General features: G+C 41.2%; 1 non-coding gene across 1 annotated transcript; it reads left to right on the forward strand.

Moving 5' to 3' along the window:
- The first annotated feature begins 2283 nt into the window (after window positions 1-2283).
- On the forward strand, window positions 2284-2365 carry TRNAL-AAG (transfer RNA leucine (anticodon AAG)). The gene has a single exon. It is a non-coding gene; the product is annotated as a tRNA-Leu (tRNA).
- Window positions 2366-27161: the final 24796 nt, after the last annotated feature.

The raw sequence follows: 27161 nt of genomic DNA on the forward strand, positions 1-27161 counted from the left end.
AGTTCCAACTCTTCCTGAAGAGCTGCAACACAGCACAAAGACAATACAAGAAACATAAAAGAAACACAATATAAGAAACAAGTGTTAGACTCAGCCTATCTAGGTCTTCCATACCAGGTTGATCCAGGTCATATTAGCATTCATGATATTGTCCTCAGTATCACCAATATATATTCAAAAATATGTAAAACAAAAACAAAAAGTTGCACTTGTGTCCTTTTACTTTACAAAACAAAAACACGTGGTACTTCATCATTCATCATTTTATTTTAAAAATATATAATAAACAGAAATGTGCTCTACTTCATTACTAACCAGTACATAAATTTTACAAACTTGTAAAAATTCTCAAATTGACTTATAAACATAAACCAAATTATTGTTTGCAATAAGCAAAATATAGCATTCTTAGTAAATTAACCTAAATAATTTATCACTGATTATAAATTCATTAAAGGCTGCCCAAGTACTGCATAACCAGGGCTTTATGAAACTGTATTTATTTACGACCAGTTTGAATTAACTTTACTCGGTCATCAAGAACTGCATAAATAAAGAGACAAATATAAGAAACAGATGTTAATACATGTGCTAAACATCAAGTTAATTTGATGTTTTTTTTTTTGTGCACAAAGCTGCTGAAGTATGTAAATTCACAACCATTATTATACAGGGCTCGAAAAATTATCTTCTCAGAACTCACGCACTCTCTCTCACACACACACACCCACCCACCCACCCACACACACACACACACACACACACACACACACACACACACACACATACACTAGGGTCAGTCCTAGGGCCGGTGCTGTTTCTGGTATGTGAATGATATGACGGAAAGGACAGATTCAGAGGTGTTCCTGTTTACAGATAATGTGAAGCTAAAGGAGAATTCAAGTGGATGAGGATCAGGTGAACTATAAAGGGATTTGGACAGGCTGCAAGCCTTTTAACTGGCTTCTGGAGTTTAACCCCATCAAGTGCAAAGTCATGAAGTTTAGGGAAAGAGAAAGAAGACCGCAGACGGAGTATAGCGTAGGAGGTAATGGGCTGCGAAACTCACTCAAATGAAAGAGACCTTAGGGTGAGCATCATACCGAGCACATCTGAGGCGCACAACACCCAAATAACTACTGCAGCATATGGGCGCCTGGCAAACCTATGAATAGCGTTGCGACATCTAAGCAAGGAGTCATTCAAGATACTGTACACTGGGTACGTCAGGCCGATACCGGAGTACGCAGCACCAGTATGGAACCAACACGTGTTCAAACACGTCGAGAAATTAGAGAAAATGCAAACGTTTGCAACAAGACTAATCCCGGAGCTAAGGGGTATGTCCTACGAGATAAGATAAGATAAGATTTCGTTCGGATTTTTAACCCCGGAGGGTTAGCCACCCAGGATAACCCAAGAAAGTCAGTGCGTCATCGAGGACTGTCTAACTTATTTCCATTGGGGTCCTTAATCTTGTCCCCCAGGATGCGACCCACACCAGTCAACTAACACCCAGGTACCTATTTGCTGCTAGGTGAACAGGACAACAGGTTGTAAGGAAACGTGTCGAAATGTTTCCACCCGCCGGGAATCGAACCCGGGCCCTCCGTGTGTGAAGCGGGAGCTTTAGCCACCAGGCCACCGGGCCACCGGTGACGACAATGGAGGACAGGAGAGATAAGTGGGACATAACAACATATAAAACTCTAAGAGGCTTTGACAAGATTGATAAGGACAGAATGTTCCAGTGATGGAACACAACAACAAGGGGTCGCAACTGGAATTTGAAAACTCAGATGAATCACAGGGATGTTAGGAAGTATTTATTCAGTCATAGAGTCGTCAGGAAGTGGAACAATCTGGAAAGTGATGTAGTGGAGGCAGGATCCATACATAGCTTTAAGAAGAGATGCGATAAAGCTCATGGAGCAGGGAAAGAGTTGACCTAGTAGCGACCAGAGAAGAGGCAGGGTCCAGGAGCTATGAATCGACCCCTGCAACCACAAATAGATGAGTACAAATAGGTGAGTGAATATACGCACATGGACACACACACGCCAGGAGCTCTGAATCGACCTCTGCAGCCACGTATAGGACAGTAGAAACTCAACGACATGTAGGTCAATACTCACGCAACCACATACGCACACACACATAAACACGCAAAACATATACACTCACATAAAACAAAGGTGGTGTTTATTAACAATTGACAACCAGATAACATAAGCTAATACGAACATATCAATATTATATTTACACAAGACACAAATACCCACGGGTAGCGTGGCCGAGCGGTCTAAGGCGCTGGTTTAAGGCACCAGTCTCTTCGGAGGCGTGGGTTCGAATCCCACCGCTGCCAGATTTCTTTTCTATTTGATACAGGTAAAATGATCTATGGGATTGTATATAACTGATACAAGCAGTTGTATGCATGCGGAAAGGTGATATGCACATCTTTGCTCAACTCCTTTTCCTAAAATCAAAGTCTCTGTTTAGCAAACTGTTGTCAGCAGATTTTTCGACTTTCCTTATCAAGATAAGTTAGCTTAGATTGTCATATTTTAAAAAAAAAAGAACTAAATTATTCCTGCAATGTAGTTCTAGTATCTAGTCACTAGTGGCCACCGCGGTCGTTGCAAATCAGGTTACCTGGTTATTGGCTTAATCGCCCAGGTTGTTAGCGTCAGCTGTATGCACTACAGCCTAGCTGACCAGGAACTGGTTTTAGAGATATTATCAAGTTCCCTCTTGCGTGAATGGCGTTGAATATTCTTGGTCTCCTTACAATAAGAGTTGAGACAAATCCTTTCAGAATTTTCCAGGTGTAAATTATGATGTATCGTCTCGTCTACGATCTAAGGAGTACAGTTAACAAGGATTCTAACTGATTTTATGCAGTAGTTGTCCAATTCTGCGGTTTATACTGCCTTGAGATGAGGAGGTCTTTAGTATACAATATTCTAGCCTGGAGAGAACAGATGATTTAAAGGTATCAACATCATTAGCTTGGCCTCTAACACTATTTAAAACTTTAATACATAATCCAATAATACATAATACATTAATACATAAAGGCGATGAAGACTTCTAGAGCCTGAACGGGTAACGGGAACGCCCAGAGTGAAAATGATCATATGCACAGTCGCAAATCACTGTTTACCTCCGGTGTCACAGTTCCATACTCAGCTGTCTAGGCCAAAGCAATATAATGGCTGATTAAGAGAATGAATTGCTTAGGTAGAGCATTTTCTTATTTGATTTCTAGCTTCTTCATTTATCAGCTCTTGAAGCCTTTAATTCGCCTTCATTGCGTCTCTCTATTTGGTTTAAGTGTTTTATCTTTTAGCTCTTACTGGAGAGATATTCGCTGTCTCTTAAATTGATGTGTTTGTTTGGTTATCATCAGTGTTCTGTCATGAAGTGTCGGAAGGTTTAGTTACTTATGTTTCTCCTCGTATATTTTTCAGCTTTGTAACCAGGCTGATAGTAAATATCTAAATATCCGAAGCATCTTTATGTGCTTGACTAAGTAGTGGCTCGACAACAGTCCTGTCTTCTTGAGAATTAGTCTCACTGATGTCTTGGGGTTACTAAAGGTAGTATTTATACTTACCAGCGAAACCAGTTTACCAGACATGAATTCGCCAATACTCCTAAGGATGAGTGGAGATGTGGGGATGATGCAGTCCGGAGGGCATATGAATTGTGATGTTATTGTACTTCTAGCATGACATAGTATATTGAACGAACGATTGTGAATGTGTTTAGTTGTTTGGGTCACCTTACTTTGGATGGAAACGACTATTGCTGTAAAAAGAATTACACACTGATTTTGTTACGTAGGTCTACCTGGAGTATACATGGAGAGGGTTTCGGGGGTCAACGCCCCAGCGGCTCAGTCTGAGATCAGGCCTCGTGGTGCAGCAGGGTCTGATCAACCAGGCTGTTACTGTTGGCCGCACGCAAACTGATGCACGAACCACAACCCTGCTAGTCAGGTACTAATTTTAGAGGCCTGTCCAGTGCCTTCTTGAAGACAGCCAGGGGTCTATTGGTACTCCCCCTTATGTATGCTGAGAGACAGTTGAACAGTCTTGGGCCCCGGACACTTAATGTGTTGTCTCTCAGAGTAATCGTGGCGCCCCTGCTTTTCATTGGGGAAATGCTGCATATCCTGCCGAGTCTTTTGCTTTCATAGGGAGAGATTTTCGTGTGCAAATTTGGTACTAATCCCTCTTGGATTTTCCAAGTGTATATTATCATGTATCTCTCTCGCCTGCGTTCCAGGGAATACAAATCAAGGGACTTCAACCGTTCCCAGTAATTTAGGTGCCTTATCGTACTTATGTGTGCCGTGAAAGTTCTTTGTACACTCTCCAGGTCAGCAATTTCGCCTGCCTTAAAGGGGGCCGTTAGTGTACAGCAGTATTCCAGCCTAGAGAGAACAAGCAATTTGAAGAGAATGATCATGGGCTAGGCGTCCCTAGTTTTGAAGGTTCTCATTATCCATCCTATCATTTTCCTAGCAGATGCAACAGATAAGTTGTTGTGGTCTTTGATGGCGAGATCCTCTTACATTATCACTCCCAGGTCTTTCACGTTACTTTTTCGCTCTACTGTATGGTTAGAATTTGTTGTTTACCCTGATACAGTTTTAATTTCTTCAAGTTTTCCATATTTGAGTATTTGAAATTTCTCTTCATTGAACTTCATATTGTTTTGAGTGGCCCATTTGAAGATTTGGTTTATATCAGCTTGGAGCCTTGAGGTGTCTTCGATGGAGGACACTGTCATGGCAATTCGGGTGTCATCCGCAAAAGAAGACACGGAACTATGGCTTACATCTCTGTCCATGTCAGATATGAAGATGAGGAATAGGATGGGAGTGAGTACTGTGCCTTGTGGAACAGAGTTTTTCACCGTAGTTGTCTCTGACTTCACTCTGTGTACTGTTACTCTTTGTGTTCTATTTGTCAGGAAGTTATAGTTATAGGTCTGGAGAGATGTTTTGCATGATCTCACCCCCTCATGTCTTTTTCTTTGCCTGACTGTTGACATTATCTCTATAATAACTGCTACTCTGCTTCTAGCCTCCTTTCCAGAGATTAATTTTCCATTACGCTTGTTAGGATTGAACATCAACTACCACTTTTCAGTTGTACCATTCTCAGAGTTCGTGTGCTTTCCTAGTTGTGCTTACAGGGGTCGATTTATAGCTCCTGTATGTGTACTTACCTAACTGTACTAACCTAATTTTGGTTGCAGGGGTCGAGACTCAGCTCCTGGCTTCGAACTTCACTGAACGCTACCAGGTCCTCTCTCTCCCTGCTCCATGAGCTTTATCATACCTCGTCTTAAAGGTATGTATGGTTCCTGCCTCTACTACATCACTTGCTGGACTATTCCACTTCCTGACTATGTGCGTGTGTGTGTGTACTCACCTAGTTGTACTCACCTAGTTGAGGTTGCAGGGGTCGAGTCCTAGCTCCTGGCCCTGCCTCTTCACTGGTAGCTACTAGGTCACTCTCCCTGAACCGTGAGCTTTATCATACCTCTGCTTAAAGCTATGTATGGATCCTGCCTCCACTACATCGCTTCCCAAACAATTCCACTTCCTGACAACTCTGTGGCTGAAGAAATACTTCCTAATATCCCTGTGATTCATCTGTCTTCAACTTCCAACTGTTTCCCCTTGTTGTTGTGTCCCATCTCTGGAACATCCTGTCTTTGTCCACCTTGTTAATTCCTCTCAGTATTTTGTATGTCGTTATCATGATTCCCCTATCTCTCATGTCCTCCAGTGTCGTCAGGTTGATTTCCCTTAACCTCTCCTCGTAAGACATACCTCTTAGCTCTGGGACTAGTCTTGTTGCAAACCTTTGCACTTTCTCTAGTTTCTTTTCGTGCTTGGCTAGGTGTGGGTTCCAAACTGGTGCCGCATACTCCAATATGGGCCTAACGTACACGGTGTACAGGGTCCTGAACGATTCCTTATTAAGATGTCGGAATGCTTTTCTGAGGTTTGCTAGGCACCCATTTGCTGCATCAGTTATTTGGTTGATGTGCGCCTCAGGAGATGTGCCTGGTGTTATACTCACCCCAAGATCTTTTTCCTTGAGTGAGGTTTGCAGTCTCTGGACCCCTAGCCTGTACTCCGTCTGCGGTCTTCTTTGCCCTTCCCCAATCTTCATGACTTTGCACTTGGTGGGGTTGAACTCCAGGAGCCAATTGCTTGGCCAGGTCTGCAGCCTGTCCAGATCCCTTTGTAGTTCTGCCTGGTCTTCGATCGAATGAATTCTTCTCATCAACTTCACGTCATCTGCAAACAGGGACACTTCGGAGTCTATTCCTTCCGTCATGGCGTTCACAATTACCAGAAAGAGCACTGGTCCTAGGACTGATCCCTGTGCAACCCCGCTAGTGACAGGCGCCCACTCTGACACCTCGCCACACGTACCATGACTCGCTGCTGTCTTCCTGAGAAGTATTCCCTGATCCACTGTAGTGCCTTCCTTGTTATCCTTGCCTGGTCCTCCAGTTTTTGCACTAATCTCTTGTGTGGAACTGTGCCTAACGCCTTCTTGCAGTCCAAGAAAATGCAATCCACCCACCTCTCTTTCTCGTGTCTTACTGCTGTCACCCTGTCATAGAACTCCAGTAGGTTTGTGACACAGGATTTCCCGTCCCTGAAACCATGTTGGCTGCTGTTGATGAGATGATTCCTTTCTAGGTGTTCCACCACTCTTCTCCTGATAATCTTCTCCATGACTTTGTGTGTGTGTGTGTGTGTGTGTGTGTGTGTGTGTGTGTGTGTGTGTGTGTGTGTGTGTGTGTGTGTGTGTGTACTCACCTAGTTGTACTTACCTAGGCGTGGTTGCAGGGGTCGAGTCACAGCACCTGGCCCCGCCTCTTCACTGGCCGCTACTCTGTCACTCTTCCCGCTCCATGAGCTTTATCATACCTCTCCTTAAAGCTGTGTATGGGTCCTGCCCTCCACTACATCACTACCCAGACTATTTCACTTCCCGACAACTCTGACTGAAGAAATACTTCCTAACATCCCTATGGTTCATCTGAGTCTTCAACTTCCAACTGTGTCCCCTTGTTGCTGTGTCCCATCTCTGGAACATCCTGTCTCTGTCCACCTTGTCGATTCTTCTCAGTATTTTATATGTCGTTATCATGTTCCCCCTATCTCTCCTGTCCTCCAGTGTCGTCAGGTCGATTTCCCTTAACCTCTCCTCGTAGGACATACCCCTTAGCTCTGGGACTAGTCTTGTTGCAAACATTTGCACTTTCTCTAGTTTCTTTGCGTGCTTGGCTAGGTGTGGGTTCCAAACTGGCGCTGCATACTCCAATATGGGCCTAACGTACACAATGTACAGGGTCCTAAATGACTCCAAATTTAGATGTCAGAATTCTGTTCTTAGGTTTGCAAGGCGCCCATATGCTGCAGCAGTTATTTGGTTGATGTGCGCTTCAGGAGATGTGCCTGGTGTTATACTCACCCCAAGATCTTTTTCCTTGAGTGAGGTTTGTAGTCTCTGGCCCTCTAGACTGTACTCCGTCTGCGGCCTTCTTTGCCCTTCCCCAATCTTCATGACTTTGCACTTGGTGGGATTGAACTCCAGGAGCCAATTGCTGGACCAGGTCTGCAGCCTGTCCAGATCCCTTTGTAGTTCTGCCTGGTCTTCGATCGAGTGTATTCTTCTCATCAACTTCACGTCATCTGCAAACAGGGACACCTCAGAGTCTATTCCTTCCGTCATGTCGTTCACAAATACCAGAAACAGCACTGGTCCTAGGACTGACCCCTGCGGGACCCCGCTGGTCACAGGTGCCCACTCTGACACCTCGCCACGTACCATGACTCGCTGCTGTCTTCCTGACAAGTATTCCCTGATCCATTGTAGTGCCTTCCCTGTTATCCCTGCTTGGTCCTCCAGTTTTTGCACCAATCTCTTGTGTGGAACTGTGTCAAACGCCTTCTTGCAGTCCAAGAAAATGCAATCCACCCACCCCTCTCTCTCTTGTCTTACTGCTGTCACCATGTCATAGAACTCCAGTAGGTTTGTGACACAGGATTTCCCGTCCCTGAAACCATGTTGGCTGCTGTTGATGAGATCATTCCTTTCTAGGTGTTCCACCACTCTTCTGATAATCTTCTCCATGATTTTGCATACTATACATGTCAGTGACACTGGTCTGTAGTGCGTATGTTTGTGTATGTGTGTGTGTGTGTGTGTGTGTGTGTGTGTGTGTGTGTGTGTGTGTGTGTGTGTGTGTGTGTGTGTGTGTGTGCGCGCGCGTGTGTGTGTGTGTGCGCGCGCGCGTGTGTGTGTGTGCGCGCGCGCAATCGTTCCTTCGTTCCCTGAGATGATTTAATGCCGTGGTGAGTGTATTTAATGGTTGACTCACACCTCATCACGGTGGAGCAGAGGCGTCGCCTTGTTGTCCCTATCGTGGTGGGAGTGAAACCTTGATATGTTACATCCTGCCGTCGTTCAAATGCCGCTCTTCCTTAACCCCGACATCACTGATATCCTCCTTTAACCCCGACCTTCCCAACACCGCCTCTTTCATCACCGACACCATCAACATCACTTCCTTCAGCGTCGACACCATTTTCCTTAGTACTGATAGCACCTCTTTCTGTCCCAGATCCTCTCTTTTAGCCCCGAGTCACATGCAAAATTAAGTTGAAAATTAAACTATTTAGCATCTTGAAGACAGGTTTCCTGGAAATGAACGTAGAATTCATATTTTGCAATCACACAAAACTTACGATTGGTTGCAGGCAATAAAGCAAGAAAAAAGGAGCACTAACCACAGCAATGCATTCAAGAACATCAACGCTGAGGTCTGAGGCCGAAGTAATAGGTTAGGTATCAACATGGCTAAAATAAATACGTAAATAGCACTAAATAATCTTACAATCAGAAAATAAACATCATTGTAAACATGAATAACTAAGTGAAGTTAAGTCTCAATTCCAGGTCCCATTATGTTACTGGCATAAATAATGACTTGCCATGAGGAATTGACTCTGAAATGACAATGTTTGCAGACTAAGTAAAAATAGGATAATTATAACAGTGAAAATTATAGGAAAGAATCGTGAGATCTAGACAGACTAAATACTGGAATGGAGCTGAAACACAGCATGGGAGAGGAGACCGGATGCAGCATACTGTGTGAATAAATAACAATCACAAACTAAATAAAAATACGTAGGAGTACACAGCAGATAATCAGTTTAGAGGGAGTAGCGTCGTTCTAAGTAGATCTTTCTCGAGTCACGATTTCAAAATGTTCTTCACTGAGCGCAACGTTGTCCAAATTATCCACGAAGAAGCACCAGTAAATAATAACATTGGTAACGAGTGTAAGACTAATAAATACAGGAAATTAATAAACTAACCTGAACAAGGAACTCCCCAGAGCTCTTTTCTGCCACTTGCAAAATTGATCCTCGAGTGTGCAGCTCCTACATAATTTTAATTTTTGAAGGGGTGGACAGGTAAGCCAGCGGAAGGCCTCACTCAGATGACCAAAAGCTCCACTGGTAGGTCATCATATGGCCAAGACCCACTTCAAGAAACAGTTGCCCTGTTTCCTGACATATTTGATCTAACCTAGCCTAACCTATGTGGAGCGCCTATCAAACAGAACTCAAGATGAAATAAAATAAAAGGCACAGTCACTGTAAAGGTGTAAAGGGAAGGAACTAATCGAGGATACACGAATGGTAACCTGATCCTCAGATGTGCCAATGGGTCACAAAAAAATATTCCATTATTAGCATCCCTTCCAGGGAGGTACCTTGATGCTGGTGAGAGTCCTAGAGGTTACCTGGAGGTTATTCCGGGGATCAACGCCCCCGCTGCCCGGTCCATGACCAGGCCTCCCGATGGATCAGGGCCTGATCAACTAGGCTGTTGATGCTGGTCGCACGCAGTCCAACGTTCGAGCCACAGCCCGGCTGATCCGGCACTGACTTTAGGTATCTGTCCAGCTCTCTCTTGAAGGCAGCCAGGGGTTTATTGGCAATTCCCCTAATGCTTGATGGGAGGCTGTTGAACAGTCTTGGGCCCCTGACACTTATGGTATTTTCCCTTAGTGTACCTATGGCGCCCCTACTTTTAATTGGGGCATTTTGCATCGCCTGCCCAGTCTTTTACTTTCGTAGGGAGTGATTTCTGTGTGCAGATTAGGGACCATTCCTTCCAGGATTTTCCAAGTGTAGATTATGATACATCTCTCCCTCCTGCGTTCCAACGAGTACAAGTCAAGTGCTTCCAAGCGTTCCCAGTAGTTAAGGTGCTTGACAGAACTTATACGTGCAGTAATGGATCTCTGTACACTCTCTAGATCTGCGATTTCACCTGCTTTGAATGGAGATGTTAATGTACAGCAGTATTCCAGCCTAGAGAGAACAAGTGAGGAGTCAGGAGCTCTTTCTCCTCCTTAGAATCAAACCTGATTGTCTCGCATTATCCCAGGCTCTGCATGATCCCTACAGGCTTAGCGCTTACCATGATAGTAATCAACATGAGGGGTGAAAAGCAAGTGTGGGCTAACGCCTCATATATATTAAAAAGTTATAAGAAAAGGAAAATTCCATCAGGGAAGGAAATAGCCACGGAAGGCCACACTAACAATAATCTAAAGGTAGGATCCAAGAGCTGGGGCTCATCTTCCGTAAGCATAACTGGGCGAGTTCACCCCCGCTCCCACCTTGCTCAGCAACACACCTGACATCCTGGGTGGCTGCAATCACTGATTCACTCTCCTCCATCATACTCTTTATCTTGGCTGACTTTTCCTGGAATGGAGTGGGATGTAGGATTTTATAGATCGTAAGGACCAAAGGAGAGGGAAGAGAGAGATAGATAGATAGATGATAGATAGATAGATGGATAGAGAGGGAGACAGACAGAGGCAGACAGAGACAGAGTGACAGAGACAGAGAGCGACAGAGAGCTAGGTAGAGACCTAAGGGAAAATATTGCATTTGTTTCTCGAGATGTGATACACACAGGCGAGCACAAACACAAAAACATGCGCAATAATATAATATAATATATATATATATATATATATATATATATATATATTATACGCACACACACACAAGTGATTCTGAATCATTAACAGAACTGAGGTTAGCCAGAATTCGTTCCTGCGACACAATGCCCAGCTCTATGAGAATAGGACAAAGTATGTATCCCTCTTTCCACTTGACCATCAATTCTCAAACACCAGGCACTCAGTGGAACTGAGCGCATTTTCCCTGGTGCGAGACCATACCTGGTCGTGGAGTCTTGGAGACTAATTTCAAATATATAGACTGCTCGTGAAGGGTGGTACCCCAGACTGGATGAGGTTGAAATTTACCACTTCTCAGCTGTATGAACAATACTTTTAGTAACCCCGCACATCCTAATCCCCAAACTTCGAATTCTCTGTATGATATTTAAACCACACATTGCCGTCAGTTACTAGACCGAACGCAGTGGATATCCACTGCTTCGGGTCTAATCCTCTCTGCAACGCTTAAATCTCCTGCTTCACACCCATATAAGAGTGTTGGTACCACTATATACTGGCACATTTCCCATTTTGCTTTCGTGGATGAGGTTCTTACTCATGAGAAATGCCTCAATGCACTACCTACCTTTTTCCCTCCCTCGTCGATTCTATGGTTCACCTCGTCTTCATACAGTTATTCGCTGACAAGTTTACTCTCGCATATCTGAATACATCTATTTCCTCTGTACTCCCTCCTTCCAATCTGATATCTAATCTTTCATTACCTTTTTTTTACTCTTATCACCTTGCTCTATCCTATGTCAACTTTCAGTTTCTTTCTTCTACATCATACCCTCCAAAATTCGTCAAGCAACCTTTGCAACTTGTGTTCAGCATTTTTCAAAAGCACTGTGTCATCGGCAAAAAACAACTGTGACAATTTGTGAGTCTTTTGTTCATTATTATTTTTCCGGTTACAAACGTTTCTTGTTTGGGGACCTCATTAATTATTTTTCAGGTGTGGGCCTGTTTATTCTTGAGTATGAATGGAAGAGGACGAAAACGAAAAAAGAAAAAAGAAAAAGGAAATGAAAACATGAAAGAAGAGAATGGAGAGAGAGAGAGAGAGAGAGAGAGAGAGAGAGAGAGAGAGAGAGAGAGAGAGAGAGAGAGAGAGAGAGAGAGAGAGAGAGAGAGAGAGAGAGAGAGGACATGAGAAAGTCACATAGCTAATGAGATCTTGCAGGTACATCCCTCATACCTATGTACACACACACACACACTATTATATGACCCATTAGACCATTAATTAACCCATATTGCCGTTGACGCTAGTCTATGGCGAAGGTCTAGGAGCTGAGACTCGACACTCGCAAACACAACGCGGTGAGAACACACTAGTGTGTACAGATCAACAACAAAGACATTACTCAGGCAGTGACGGGGTAAGGGGCTGATAAGGTTATCAAAACACTGGAGTGCTAGTCACTGCAGACATTCCACCTACTGTTGTCAGTTCTAAACCGCAGTGCGACATTTTCGTCCCTCATTTACATAGTGTAATGACAATCACGTCCCGTGAGTAATGTCTGGCTCATGTTGGTGACTCCAGGTGAATAATAAAGGCCCGCTGCTCTAGGTGGTTCTTGAATTATCACCTTGTTGTAATGATTAATATTTCCAAGCATTAATGCAGGAAGGCGCGCCGTAACTTTATTTAGGCGAAAGTGGTGCCATTACTAGATAAAATATGCTGGTTATGTGGATGTTTGAAGATGGGTGTTGTTGTATGTTGCGTCTATGGTGGTTGTGCAGCCTGAGCTGGGATACAGGAGTTCTAACAAACTCTGATGTTCCTCACTGCCGGATATAACACTAGATAACAATAAATTTGCCTCTATATATGAAAGCTTCATAGGTTATCTTTAGCACGATAAAACTGAATCTGAAGTCAAAATTAACCTAATACATAATATATTAGCAACACACGTGTTTCTTTGTTACATGTATAAACTTCAATGCAAATCTGAGGAAAACCTTTCGACCTCCTGCTTCCGTACATAAACATGAATCCTAGACATCATGGAAGAGCCAGTAAGAATCAGTTGTGCTCTGGCCGTCCCAGTGTTCTGACATATTTACAAAAGGATACTATTTAATGTGTGCATGGGTGTTCATTTTGCTTAAATTGCATTTCTCTGCCAAGTTTTCAGAACCATATTTACATTCGATTTCTTTTCTGTTATATGAACTCTCTGTTTCAGACTAACATGAATACACGAGGATTTCTGAACAGTGTAGATAGCTTTTCCTATGTATGTGGAAAGTATACACCATGTGATCAACAAATACTCATAACAAATCGTGTTAAGATCGCATACTTAAGTTGAAAGATACGTGATGAAGAGGAAACATGAGCTCTGCACACACACACACACACACACACACACACAATATATATATATATATATATATATATATATATATATATATATATATATATATATATATATATATATATATATGTCGTGCCGAATAGGTAAAACTGGTCAATTAGCAAGAACTCATTTAAAATTAAGTCCTTTCTAAAATTTTTGTCTTATACGTTTAAAGATATATTTTTTCATTAATGTTAATGTAAAAATTTATAATTTTGCATCAAAAGAATCTTAGAAAACTTACCTAACCTTATTATAACAAGAACAATTTATTTTAGCCTAACCCAACTAAATATATTTTAGATTTGTTTACAATAATTTAATACTAAACAAACACAGTGAAATACATTTTTTTCGTTAGGTTCAGAATGATTTTGGGGAAATTATTGCATACACAAATTTTCGCTTGTCCTATATGGCAAGATGAGCGTTGCTATTTAAGCCAAGATCACAAATTCTGCCTATTCGGCACGACATATTATATATATATATATATATATATATATATATATATATATATATATATATATATATATATATATATATATATATATATATATATATATATGAACGGTGATTAATTAATGTATGCACTCATACATCTTTCTATTTAGATGCACAGAAAGTACCGAGAATTAGTCAACCAGTCACCATCGGCATTACAAAGTGCGCTAATTCGTTCATGAAAATAGCCTTTACTGTTTACAACGTCTGAGTTACTTGATAATATGTTTGCCCAGGTGACACTGTCAGGGAACTTTTTTTCCGCAACTGTACCTCTGGACTGATACAGTGGTTGAATGGGAAACAAACAACATTGTTATTTGCAGTCCCCGTGTTATGGTGAGAACTGAATAATCACCAGAATGACTGTTATGGTGAGAACTGATGAATCACCTGAATGACTGCTATGGTGGGAACTGAAGAATCCCCAGAATGACTGCTATGGTGAGAACTGAAGAATCACCAGAATGACTGCTATGGTGAGAACTGAAGAATTACCAGAATGACTGCTATGGTGAGAACTGAAGACTCACCAGAATGACTGTTATGGTGAGAACTGATGAATCACCTGAATGACTGCTATGGTGGGAACTGAAGAATCCCCAGAATGACTGCTATGGTGAGAACTGAAGAATCACCAGAATGACTGCTATGGTGAGAACTGAAGAATTACCAGAATGACTGCTATGGTGAGAACTGAAGACTCACCAGAATGACCGCTATGGTGAGAACTGAAGAATTACCAGAATGACTGTTATGGTGAGAACTGAAGAATCACCAGAATGACTGCTATGGTGAGAACTGAAGACTCACCAGAATGACTGCTATGGTGAGAACTGAAGAATTACCAGAATGACTGCTATGGTGAGAACTGAAGAATCACCAGAATGACTGCTATGGTGAGAACTGAAGAATCACCAGAATGACTGCTATGGTGGGAACTGAAGAATTATCAGAATGACTGCTATGGTGAGAACTGAAGAATTACCAGAATGACTGTTATGGTGAGAACTAAAGACTCACCAGAATGACTGTTATGTCTACATGGTTAATGTGGTTGTTTTCTCGAAGAAAAACAATAACAAGAGAACATACCCAGATTGTGAGTCAGCATTAAAACCTGTGCCACAGAGTGAGGACACTCTTATATCTGGTCCACGTGTTTCTTATGACGCTGAACGTGATAACAGTGAAGCTGAACGTGATAACACTGAAGCTGAACGTGATAATAGTGAAGCTGAACGTGATAATAGTGAAGCTGAACGTGATAATAGTGAAGTACCTAATGACACTCATCTTAATTAATGAACCATTAGCATCTGAGACTGAAACATCACTTAATCACTTTATAGGCGTTAAATGACCTTGTCGGGGAACTTGACCTATCACAACAAAAGATAGAACTAAAATATCTCATTGTCATGTACGCCATACTGTTTCTGCACTGATGTGAAGGCTTTTTTGAAGGAAACTCAGCTATGAATACCATTCTGATGATTAAGAGACTATTCATCGGTTCCAGCAAGATCCGTTTGAACCAGCGCTCCTTCACGATGGCAGTAAGTTAACAGTAAATTAAAAATAACCTAAGAGTCCTAGGTTATCGTTAACTTACATTTCAGCTATTTTAGGTTTCGCTCTCCCCTTTCTGCTTCCCTCTACATCCCTTCTCCTGAGAATTTCCTCAGGCTACTGGGCTGAGAAGGATGGTAAATTATATATATATATATAATAATAAACAAAACTGGGTATATCAGCGGTGTGCTGCTGCAACATTATATATGCAAGTTGAACTTATTTTTGCTCCTTGAGTAATAAACGCGCAGATTTGAACGTATCATGGTTAGTTCCGTAACCGCGTTGCCCAGAGTGTCAGGGTTAAGCGATATAATGAAACATGATAAAAAGAAATTGTGAGTTTACAGGAACATTTAGAAAGTGTCGTTATGAGTCGAAAAAGAAAATTAACAGAAGAAAATAAGGATAGGTTAACCTATGTGACAAATATTTGTCGGAATACGAGTCGGCGAACTGGAATGTCGAACTCCTAAACTAGAACAAAGACTCCCAAACTCAGAATTGTTTTTTACTGGAAAGTCGTGGAGAAGCGAGATCAGTTACAAGTGTTGGTAAAATACAAGGCAAGAGATGGGTAGAGTGTTGCTAGTGGCGTAACACTGACAGCTGATCCATCCTGGGGAAGCAGACGGGGAAAGCTCACATTAAACTTTGAGCAGAGTTGAGGCTGCAACACACCCAGCAGCTCTCTCCACACATTTGTCCAGCAAGACGTGACCCATTACTCCTCACTGCCCACCTTATTTCCTTCCTAATAGCCGGGAAAATGGTGACGAGGAATTATTAGTTTCCTTACACTTCGTGAAACCTCTCAGCCGACCGTGTGACTTCACGTATTTGACTTCGTGATACTTTGTCTTCCATTTACCGGTATTGTTTTATACTCTTATTGTAGAGAGTTACTACCTTATTCTGCCTTCCTGCCATGTGCATCACAGAAACTACCTAGTGGCAATTATACTTCCTTATCATGAGTTAGATTTTGTTGCCGAAGCGGATAGTTTATTTTACCTTTAAATCCAGAGTGGAGGGCAGCGGTTAGTTGCTTTGCTCACTGCGCTTCGTATTTACCCTGTCGACGGTAGTTCAAGAGAATATGGATACACAAAAGATCTAGGAATTAAGTAACTAAAAGACTAATAACTGTGCAATTGCTCATCTGTTAGCTCTCTATTCCTCCCTCCCTCCCTCTCCCTCATTCTTTCTTTCCCTCCCTCTCTCTCTCTCTTTCTCTTTCTCTCTCTCTCTCTCTCTCTCTCTCTCTCTCTCTCTCTCTCTCTCTCTCTCTCTCTCTCTTTCTCTTTGTTCTGTACAGCTTTAAAGTGGTCATGGTAATCGAGAGGATAAATCAAGATTTTTTTTTGCTATCCTTGCAACTCTGGCATTAGACACATTAACATTTTCCTTTCTCCGAGCTCTCTAAAAGTACACGCAAATGAAAAAGACACCAGGTCACTTTTGGCTGCAGAGAAAAAAAATGAAACGTCACGATTGTAGTAATAACTGAATATAAAATGGTATGCTGATACCAAGAGACATTTACTGCAGGAAACGTTTCCCTGAGAATGGCTTTATGAGTCCTCTTTCATCAGGACAGGTGAAGCCACTCGGGGCGAAACGTTTCTTTTACTACATGTCCTGAACTTGTACACAAGTGTCATTTTCCACAATGTAGCAATTACAGGAATCCATTCAGTTCTTCTCAATGTGAATTCACTCATTGTTTTTAAATTTTGCCAATGACATTTTTTTTTCTTTTACCTTTCGTGTGAATCATACGAAATTATAAATAAGCAAATAAATTAAAGGAGCTGTTATTTTGATAATTTAGACACATATGCAACACTCGAGTATCATTATCACAATAAAGATACCCGAGTGTTGCACATGTGTCTATCAATTTGTCGGTTCTCTGAACCATTTTATTCCTGTGTTTACTTAGCTCGTCACTTACAAGTTTCACTAACGAAGTGATTCTTGTAGACGTTAAGGATCATCATACTAAAAAAATCTTTACAGAAGGACTACACTGCGGCAATACCAAGAATCTTGAATTCAAAGATTAAACTATGGAGAATAAGCTTTTGTTTGGGAAACGTTTCTCTCATAGAAGAGAGCTTTAATCAAGCTATATCATAAGGCAGCCTCCTCCGGGGAGGTTCCTTGACGCTGGTGAGGGGCTCTTGATGTAGGGAATTGGATCTGTCCTCCGGTTCCTTGAATTAAGTCTGAATACCTTCCACATCCCACCCACAGGCGCTGTATAATCCTACGGGTTTAGCGCTTCCCCTTGATTATAATAATAATAATCTATTAGCAAAACGCAGTCTAAAATGAAGCCTGTAATGCGAACTTGAGTTTTTTCTCTTATTGTTTCCGTCGTCACCCAGCCATCCATCCACCATGAATCTTCTAATGACGTTGAAATAGAAAAAAAAGTGTGTAATTAAAGTAACGATTTATACTGTGTGTTAGACGCTGATAAACAGGACATTCTTAGGAATTTAGCTGGCAGTGTATAAACAGAGTGGTGACACCTCTGCTGTCACTCTTTATGTTGCAGTGTGTCTCAAGTTATTTTTCTCCATCCTTCCCTTTCACTTGTTTTACTCTGTCTTTTCACATTTCTCAGTAGCTATTTTTTCCCCTTGCCTGTGTACCTCCTTTCTCTTAGTTTCTTGGTCTTTAGTAAAATTATATTTCCTCAAGCTCTCTGTCATTTTATTTGGATATTATTCAGTACAAAATTTAGACAAACTTAATAAAAGAAAATTGTGTGTGTGTGTATGTGTGTGTGTGTGTGTGTGTGTGTGTGTGTGTGTGTGTGTGTGTGTGTGTGTGTGTGTGTGTGTGTGTGTGAGAAAGAGAGAGAGGATGTGAGACACCAAATTAACATCAAAAATGCACCCAGCCCCATTTTACCTCGTTTTCTATCGTGTGCCATCCAATCATTGCTTTGTTTACAAGGCAGCGGGGCCGGCGGGATTCACTAATTAACGGCTCAGACATAATCGCCAGCGGGTAATTAGTCGTTAAGGATACAAAAAATGATCGTATCACAGGACTGCTAATTGCCCTCAAAGTTATCTGGGACTATGCGCCAATTATATACCGTGTTGTGGCGGGAGGAGGAGGCTTGTACGTTTCTCATTACGTGTGCGTGTTGATACAGGCTGGCACGACCATAATCCTGCATACAAACACACGTACGTAACTGTACTGGAGAAGAGAATCAAGGGAGACATGATTACGGCGTACCCGAAACCCTCTCCAGGTAAACACAATGCTTGGATGACTTGGTAAGATAGTCAGAAGCATCGTAAGAGGGGAGGACTGAGAACAAGTGGCATAGATGGAAGCTCAAGATACGAATGTCACAGACAATTTAAACAATATATTTCTTCTGTAGGAGTGGTTCTACAAAAGAAACTGGAAGATGACAAGATACATAAGTACTGGAGAGGAGGCTGTTAGGATATAGTTTACCAAGACACACTGAGAAATAAATTGGATGACAAGACAGTCGAAAATGATGGAAAGTAGGAAGAAAAACGCAAAATGCATGAAAGAATTATAGTACTCAGGAGACAAAAAGAAAACAAGCATGCAAAATGTCAGGAATGACTACGGGTACTAAGGAAAGCTGAGAATGTTTAAAATAATATAATGCATGATTATAATTTACAAAAATACTCAGACGATTAGACTGGACGAATACAGGTAAAATGTTTTAAATCGGAAACATAGAGAGGAGGTAGCATAGATGGAGGGTAATAACACAGAAGCCACAGGAATGCTAGGAAATTCTTCATTCTCAAGATGGTTAGTATGGAAAACGAGCTTATTGAGGAAGTGATGGAGGTAAACTTCAAGCACAGATTCAAGAGAAGATATGACATGGACTAAGAAGCAGAAAATTGTAAGTCAGGAGACAAGGCTGGGACATGAGACTCGACCCCCACAAATACAACTGAGAGAACAGAGCATGATGATTATACACACAAAAGGAAACTAAAAAGTATTTTTAACAAATGCATTTTAGGTCTACTGGAATGGAATACAAGAGGTAGAAAATACTAAACTGTAATACTGAGAAAATTATGTTAAACTAATCAATGAAGATGAGGCACCAGGAGCCTAATAATCCTGGACGAGAAAATAATTGCACACATAACCAGTTCGCGTTGAAGGTCTCTCTCTGAGGCACTAATGTTCGATGATGACTATCGTATCATCCCCGGAAGATTAATAACCCAGGATGCTGCCCATAACACTTCACTTACTCCTGGGTACCTATTTATTGCTGTGTGAACATATACTAGGTGTTAGGAAACCTTGCGCACATATGTCCTGCCTAGTCCTGAACTAAACCCGAGTCCTTTGATTGTGAGCCGATGGAGCGAGAGTGAAAAGGTCAGTAAGGTTAACAGTATGCACAATTTAGATTATTAAAATAAATGAATGAAATGTTGAAAGATTTAGAGTGACGGGAAAGACCGCGAGGCAGGGAATTGCAGAATAAAATCTGTGGGGATACTCCAAGGAAGCCAGCACGACGGGAAACAAATCTAGCTGCAGCAGGACATCAAAGAGGAACTGTTACCACCTACCCTCAAGTTGTGTATAAAGTGGTGACTGAGTCTCAACAAACTCTACCCTTTACACATACACACAATATATATATATATATATATATATATATATATATATATATATATATATATATATATATATATATATATATATATATATATATATATATACAAGGAATTCGCAAGAGCAGGCGAAATATACACAAACACTGATCTCTGGCTGAAGGACACTCGAACCTACGAACCTTGGAACAAGGTACGCAGTGCTATACCAATCTATCCACACTGGACAATACCTTGGCGTGCAGCTTGCGCTACACGTTGATCCAAGGCAGCCAGCTTTCAGGGAGAAGGCTTACAGCTTTTCATCTCATCCCCTGCATGCATCAGCCATACTAGAGATTTTAACAATGCAAGGAATTCGCAAGAGCAGGCGAAATATACACTGAAAGCTGGCTGCCTTGGATCAACGTGTAGTGGAAATAAATGGTATAAAATACCGACACAATGGAAATATAAACACAAATGCAGTATAATGTGATCCTTTATTGACTACGTTTCGCCCACACAGTGGGCTTTTTCAAGTCACAAACAGAACTACCTGGGGTGGAAGGAACGCGAGTATTTATAGTCCGGTTCAGAATGCTGAGGTCAGGTGAAGAATGCTGCATCTGATGATGTACCGAGTGGGGTTATAGAGTCTAAAAACTTGGGTAGCTTGGAAAGGAGATTGGACAAGTTTGTGAGCAGACCTTCTACAGTGTTCTTATGTGGGATAGCGATGAAGAAGTTTCTTGGCAAGTGGTTCAGCTATGTTATAGAAGCCACTATTCTGGTTGAAGTTGTCGGATATAGAAATAAGTGATGATTCCAGGATTCTTCGGTATTGAGTGTTGTCTTCTGTGGCGATGAGTCTTGAGTTTCTGTAGTTTATCAAGTGGTTGTGTGAATTACGGTGTTGTACGCAGGCATTCCTTGTGTCGTCAGACCTGCTTGCGTATTGGTGTTCTGAAATACGTGTTTGGAGGTCCCTTGATGTTTCGCCCACGTATAACTTGTTGCAGTCATTACAAGGGATTATGTATACCCCTGCAGAGGATGGAGGCTTGTCCTGTCTACTACTGGTGATGTCCTTGATGGTCGTGGTTGTGGAGGTAGATACTTGGAATGATGTTTTGGCAAAGATGTTGGAAACATGTTTGGCAATGGAGTTGGTGGGAAGGACTATGTATCTCTTCTCGGCAGTGTCTTCTCTGGGTGTGTTGAAGATGTTTAATGCCCGCCGTCTGCAGTCTCTGATGAAGTGACGAGGATAGTGGAGTTTAGAAAATATTTGTTCAATTATAGTGCATTCTTCCTCAAGGAACTCGTTGCTGCAGATTCTGAGTGCACGCAGGAAGAAGCCTATAATTACACCACGTTTGGTTTTGGTGTCGTGGTGAGAGTAGAAGTGGAGAAGATCGTTTTGGTTGGTGGGTTTTCGATAGACTTTAAAACGAAGTTCGTGGTCAGCTTTGCAGAGCAGGACATCAAGGAAAGGAAGAGTGTTGTCGACTTCTTCTTCAAGTGTGAACTGGATTGAAGGCTCGACCTGGTTGAGCTTGTCTTGGAGAGCTTGAACGTTGAAGCGTTTAGGAGTTATGAGGAGAATGTCGTCAACATAACGGAGCCAGGTGACAGACGAAGGAATAATGGTGGAGAAACGTTCGGCTTCTAGATGTTCCATGTATAGGTTCGCCAGGACTGCACTGAGTGGCGAACCCATGGGTAGTCCAAAAGTCTGCTGAAAGAGGTGATTTTCAAAAGAGAAACACGTAAAGCCAACACATAGTTCAACAAGGTCGATGAAATCGCTGGCTGGAATGGCAAGCTGCGCGCCAGTGTGGGTAGATTGGTATAGCACTGCGTACTTTGTTCCAAGGTTCGTAGGTTCGAGTCTCCTTCAGCCAGAGATCAGTGATATATATATATATATATATATATATATATATATATATATATATATATATATATATATATATATATATATATATATATATATATATATATAAAATTGTGGTAAAATGCTAAAGTAGGAGAAACATTTAGAGAGGAGTTTAGTTATAAGTAATACATATTTCAGTAAAAAGAGGATAAATAAGTATACAAGATATGATGTAGGGCGTAATGACAGCAGTTTGTTGGATCATGTACTGGTAGATAAAAGACTGTTGAGTAGACTTCAGGATGTACACGTTTATAGAGGGGCCACAGATATATCAGATCACTTTTTAGTTGTAGCTACACTGAGAGTAAAAGGTAGATGGGATACAAGGAGAATAGAAGCGTCAGGGAAGAGAGAGGTGAAGGTTTATAAACTAAAAGAGGAGGCAGTTAGGGTAACATATAAACAACTATTGGAGGATAGATGGGCTAATGAGAGCATAGGCAATGGGGTCGAAGATGTATGGTGCAGGTTTAAAAATGTAGTGTTAGAGTGTTCAGCAGAAGTTTGTGGTAACAGGAAAGTGGGTGTGGGATGGAAGAAGAGCGATTGGTGGAGTGAGGTAAAGAGAGTAGTAAGGGAGAAAGAGTTAGCATGTGAGAGGTTTTTACAAAGTAGAAGTGATGCAAGGAGGGAAGAGTATATGGAGAGAAAGAGAGAGGTTAAGAGAGTGGTGAATCGATATAAAAAGAGAGCAAATGAGATAGTGGGTGAGATGTTATCAAAAAAATTTGTTGAAAATAAGAAAAAGTTTTGGAGTGAGATTACCAAGTTGAGGAAGCCTAGGGAACAAATGGATTTGTCAGTTAAAAATAGGAGAGGAGAGTTATTAAATGGAGAGTTAGAGGTATCGGGAAGATGGAAGAAATATTTTGAGGAATTGTTAAATGCTGGTGAAGATAGGGAAGCTGTGATTTCGTGAATAGGGCAAGGAGGAATAATATCTTGTAGGAGTGAGGAAGAGCCAGTTGTGAGTGTGGGGGAAGTTCGTGAGGCAGTGGGTAGAATGAAAGGGAGTAAGGCAGCTGGGATTGATGGGATAAAGATAGAAATGTTAAAAGCAGGTGGGGATATAGTTCTGGAGTGGTTGGTGCTATTATTTAATAAATGTATGGAAGAGGGTAAGGTGCCTAGGGATTGGCAGAGAGTATGCATAGTTCTTTTTTATAAAGGCAAAAGTCACAAAAGAAAGTGCAAAAATTATAGGGGAATAAGTCTGTTGAGTATACCTGGTAGTGTATGGTAGAGTTATTACTGAAAAAATTAAGAGTAAGACGGAGAGTAGGATAGCAGATGAACAAGGAGGCTTTAGGAAAGGTAGAGGGTGTGTAGACCAAGTGTTTACAGTGAAACATATAGGTGAACAGTATTTAGATAAGGCTAAAGAGGTTTTTGTGGCATTTTGGAAAAGGCGTATGATAGGGTGGATAGGGGGGGGGGCAGTGTGGCAGATGTTGCAGGTGTATGGTATAGGAGGTAGGTTACTGAAAGCAGTGAAGAGTTTTTACGAGGATAGTGAGGCTCAGGTTAGAGTATGTAGGAAAGAGGGAGATTATTTCCCAGTAAAAGTAGGCCTTAGACAAGGATGTGTGATGTCACCGTGGTTGTTCAATAAATTTATAGATGGGGTTGTAAGAGAAGTAAATGCGAGGGTCTTGGCAAGAGGTGTGGAGTTAAAAGATAAAGAATCAAACACAAAGTGGGAGTTGTCACAGTTGCATTTTGCTGATGACACTTTGCTTTTGGGAGATTCTGAAGAGAAATTGCAGAGGCTGGTGGATGAATTTGGTAGGGCATGTAAAAGAAGAAATTAAAAGTGAATAAAGGAAAGAGTAAGGTTATGAGGATATCAAAAAGATTAGGTGACGAAAGATTGGATATGAGATTGGAGGGAGAGAGTATGGAGGAGGTGAATGTATTCAGATATTTGGGAGTGGACCTGTCAGCAGATGGGTCTATGAAAGATGAGGTTAATCATAGAATTGATGAGGGGAAAAGGGTGAGTGGTGCACTTAGGAGTCTGTGGAGACAAAGAATTTGTCCTTGGAAGCAAAGAGGGGAATGTATGAGAGTATAGTTTTACCAACGCTCTTATATGGGTGTGAAGCATGGATGATGAATGTTGCAGCGAGAAGAAGGCTGGAGGCAGTGGAGTTGTTATGTCTGAGGGCAATGTGTAGTTGGAATATAATGCAGAGAATTCGTAGTTTGGAAGTTAGGAGGTGGTGTGGGATTGCCAAAACTGTTGTCCAGAGAGCTGAGAAAAGTTGTTGAGGTGGTTCGGACATGTGGAGAGAATGGAACGATACAGAATGACTTCGAGAGTGTATAAATCTGTAGTGGAGGGAAGGAGGGGTAGGGTTCGGCCTAGGAAAGGTTGGAGGGGGAGGGGTAAAGGAAGTTTTGTGTGCGAGGGGCTTGGACTTCCAGCAAGCATGCGTGAATGGAGTGAATGGAGTCAAATGTTTTCTAATACTTGACGTGCTGTTGGAGTGTGAGCAAAATATCATTTATGAAGGGATTCAGGGAAACCGGCAGGCCGGACATGAGTCTTGGAGATGGGAAGTACAGTGTTTGCATTCTGAAGGAGGGGTGTTAATGTTGAAGTTTTATAAACTGTAGTGTAAAGCACCCTTCTGGCAAGACAGTGATGGAGTGAATGATGATTTAAGTTTTTCGTTTTTGGGCCACCCTGCCTTGGTGGGAATCGGCCCATGTGTTATTAAAGTAAAATATATATATATATATATATATATATATATATATATATATATATATATATATATATATATATATATATATATATATATATATATAACCTGGTAGTCGGGTATCTCCTAGACTTTCGAGAGAGAGAAAGAGAATAAATGCAAAAGATTAGCGGAACATAACAGGGAAGAGAGGGACAGGGCATCAATAATAAAACCTACATATGGCTGCATTTTAAACAAAAATATTTTGAGTACGTAGTTTGATGCCCACCGGTAGGAAATAAACAAATGGTTCCCAAAAATTCAAGTAGGAGCTACAAAATTCGGAGAGGTTCGGATAGGTAAAATCAGTCAGGAAACAGTACAATTATTTTCTGGCGAGGGTCTCGGTCACTGGAGCTTTTGGCCAACTGACCGAGGTTTTCCTCTGACTTGCCGGTCCAACACTCTAAAAATTATAATAATTCTGTATTATGTTGGGCAACTGAAGGGAGAGTAGAGGGAGCATAGGCCACCCGCTCTCATACCACCAGTGATAATCAAAACTGATTTTTTATGGTTATACTCCAGCATCTCGTTACCAGACGCAGAAGGTGCAGAATTTGCTTATATGTTTTCAAAGGTTTATATAACCAAACTTATCTCAGCTTTACCTAACTGTACCATATTATAAAGTATACAAAATACCATTTGCTTGTTTCAGATAGCACTGAAGAAATACAAACGTACTACACAAAGGTTAGTTTTGTAAAAGGCGATGTGAAAGGAAAAGGGAAAAGAGAAAACTCTTGTGAACATATTCACAGGAGCTCAGACTGTAAGAGAGGTGACAGAGAGGATAAGGTAAAATAGGATAACTATGAGTATAAATCTGGAATATAGTTAAGGTGAAGTAGGGATCGTTCAAGGAAAAGTTGGAGTGAGGGACTAAAGGAGGTTTTGAGTGGTAGGGGCTTGTGAGAGATATAACTGGAGACAAGTGGACCTTTCGAGTTGACGTGTTGTTGAAGAGCAGAGTGTTTGTTAGAAAATTTACATCACAAGAAGGCGTATCCCCAGCCCTAATGCAGAAAAGATCTCAGTTGTTCTCCACTAGGTACCCTACTGACCTATAGCCAGAAGTTAGTACATCATTCTCGCTAAGAGTCATATCTGGGACTGTCGCTTTGACCTCACAAGGGACGTGTGACCCAACTGATAATCTTGTTGGTGCCAGTTTTCGAGCTACTCTTTCCCTCGCTGTATATAACTTCCAAGTCCACTCTTGGGAACGCTATATTAAAAAATAGCCGATATTACAAGCTAAGCCACCCCAGCCCAGTCTCCAGCTATAAGTGGAAAGCTCAGTATAAAAATGCAGATGGAATAGCAAAAAAAAAAGAAAGTTGATGAATTAAAAGACAGATTATATTGCAGACACATCATGAAAATGAAAATAATAGGAATAAACATTTGATACCAAAGAATGTGAGGAACAAGGCATCATTAGATGCTGAAAGTGGTATTGTTGGTCAGGAACACATCGCGTTTCAAGGGGATGGTCATCGGAACAACAGAGTCCAGGAACAACACAACGTGTATAGTCAAATTGTGGGACGAATATGACAATATTTCACTAATTTCTTAAGTTAAATATTAAAAATTTACTAAAATCGCTGTTTTATCCAAAATAAGTTTTTTTTTTTTTACTGTATAATGTATATCTCAAGTGGAAAAATAGGAATTTCCTAAAAGTACTTGTAAAACCTGATAATACTTTAAAATATTGTAAAATATATAGTTTTTATTTATCATAAACTGCTCAAATTTCTCTCCATTATGAACTTCGATAGAAAGTTTGATAACAAATCATAATATCTGATGTAAGAATAAAGCGTCTGTGGTGCTATTAGTGAACGGAGTATAGAGCCTCTACACTCCATGTGCTGAATGATCGGCAGATATTATGTCCCGCTTCACATAACTATAACTATAGTACAAACCACTTCCAAACATTAGTAAAAATACAAATATAATAAAAGATATAATAAAACCCTTCAAGAAAATGGCCTGGAGAGTCAAGTTGGGTTTTAAAAATCTTTCATCACGGGAGACTTTAACCACAAGTACATTAACAAATAAACTGGATAAACCGGAAACCACATGGAAGAGCAAATACGTAGAGGAATTAGCTAATGGAGGTGCTGGATTAGAAGTTGGTTTGCCGGTACGTCCAAGACACAGAGAGAGAGAGAGAGAATATGTATGACCCACACAATGTGGGGAGTGACACGAGGCTGTGACCCCACCATAGTGCCTATACATTTATGAAGGCCTG

This window comes from Cherax quadricarinatus, chromosome 1 (genome assembly GCF_038502225.1).
Source record: "Cherax quadricarinatus isolate ZL_2023a chromosome 1, ASM3850222v1, whole genome shotgun sequence".
NCBI lineage: Eukaryota > Metazoa > Arthropoda > Malacostraca > Decapoda > Parastacidae > Cherax > Cherax quadricarinatus.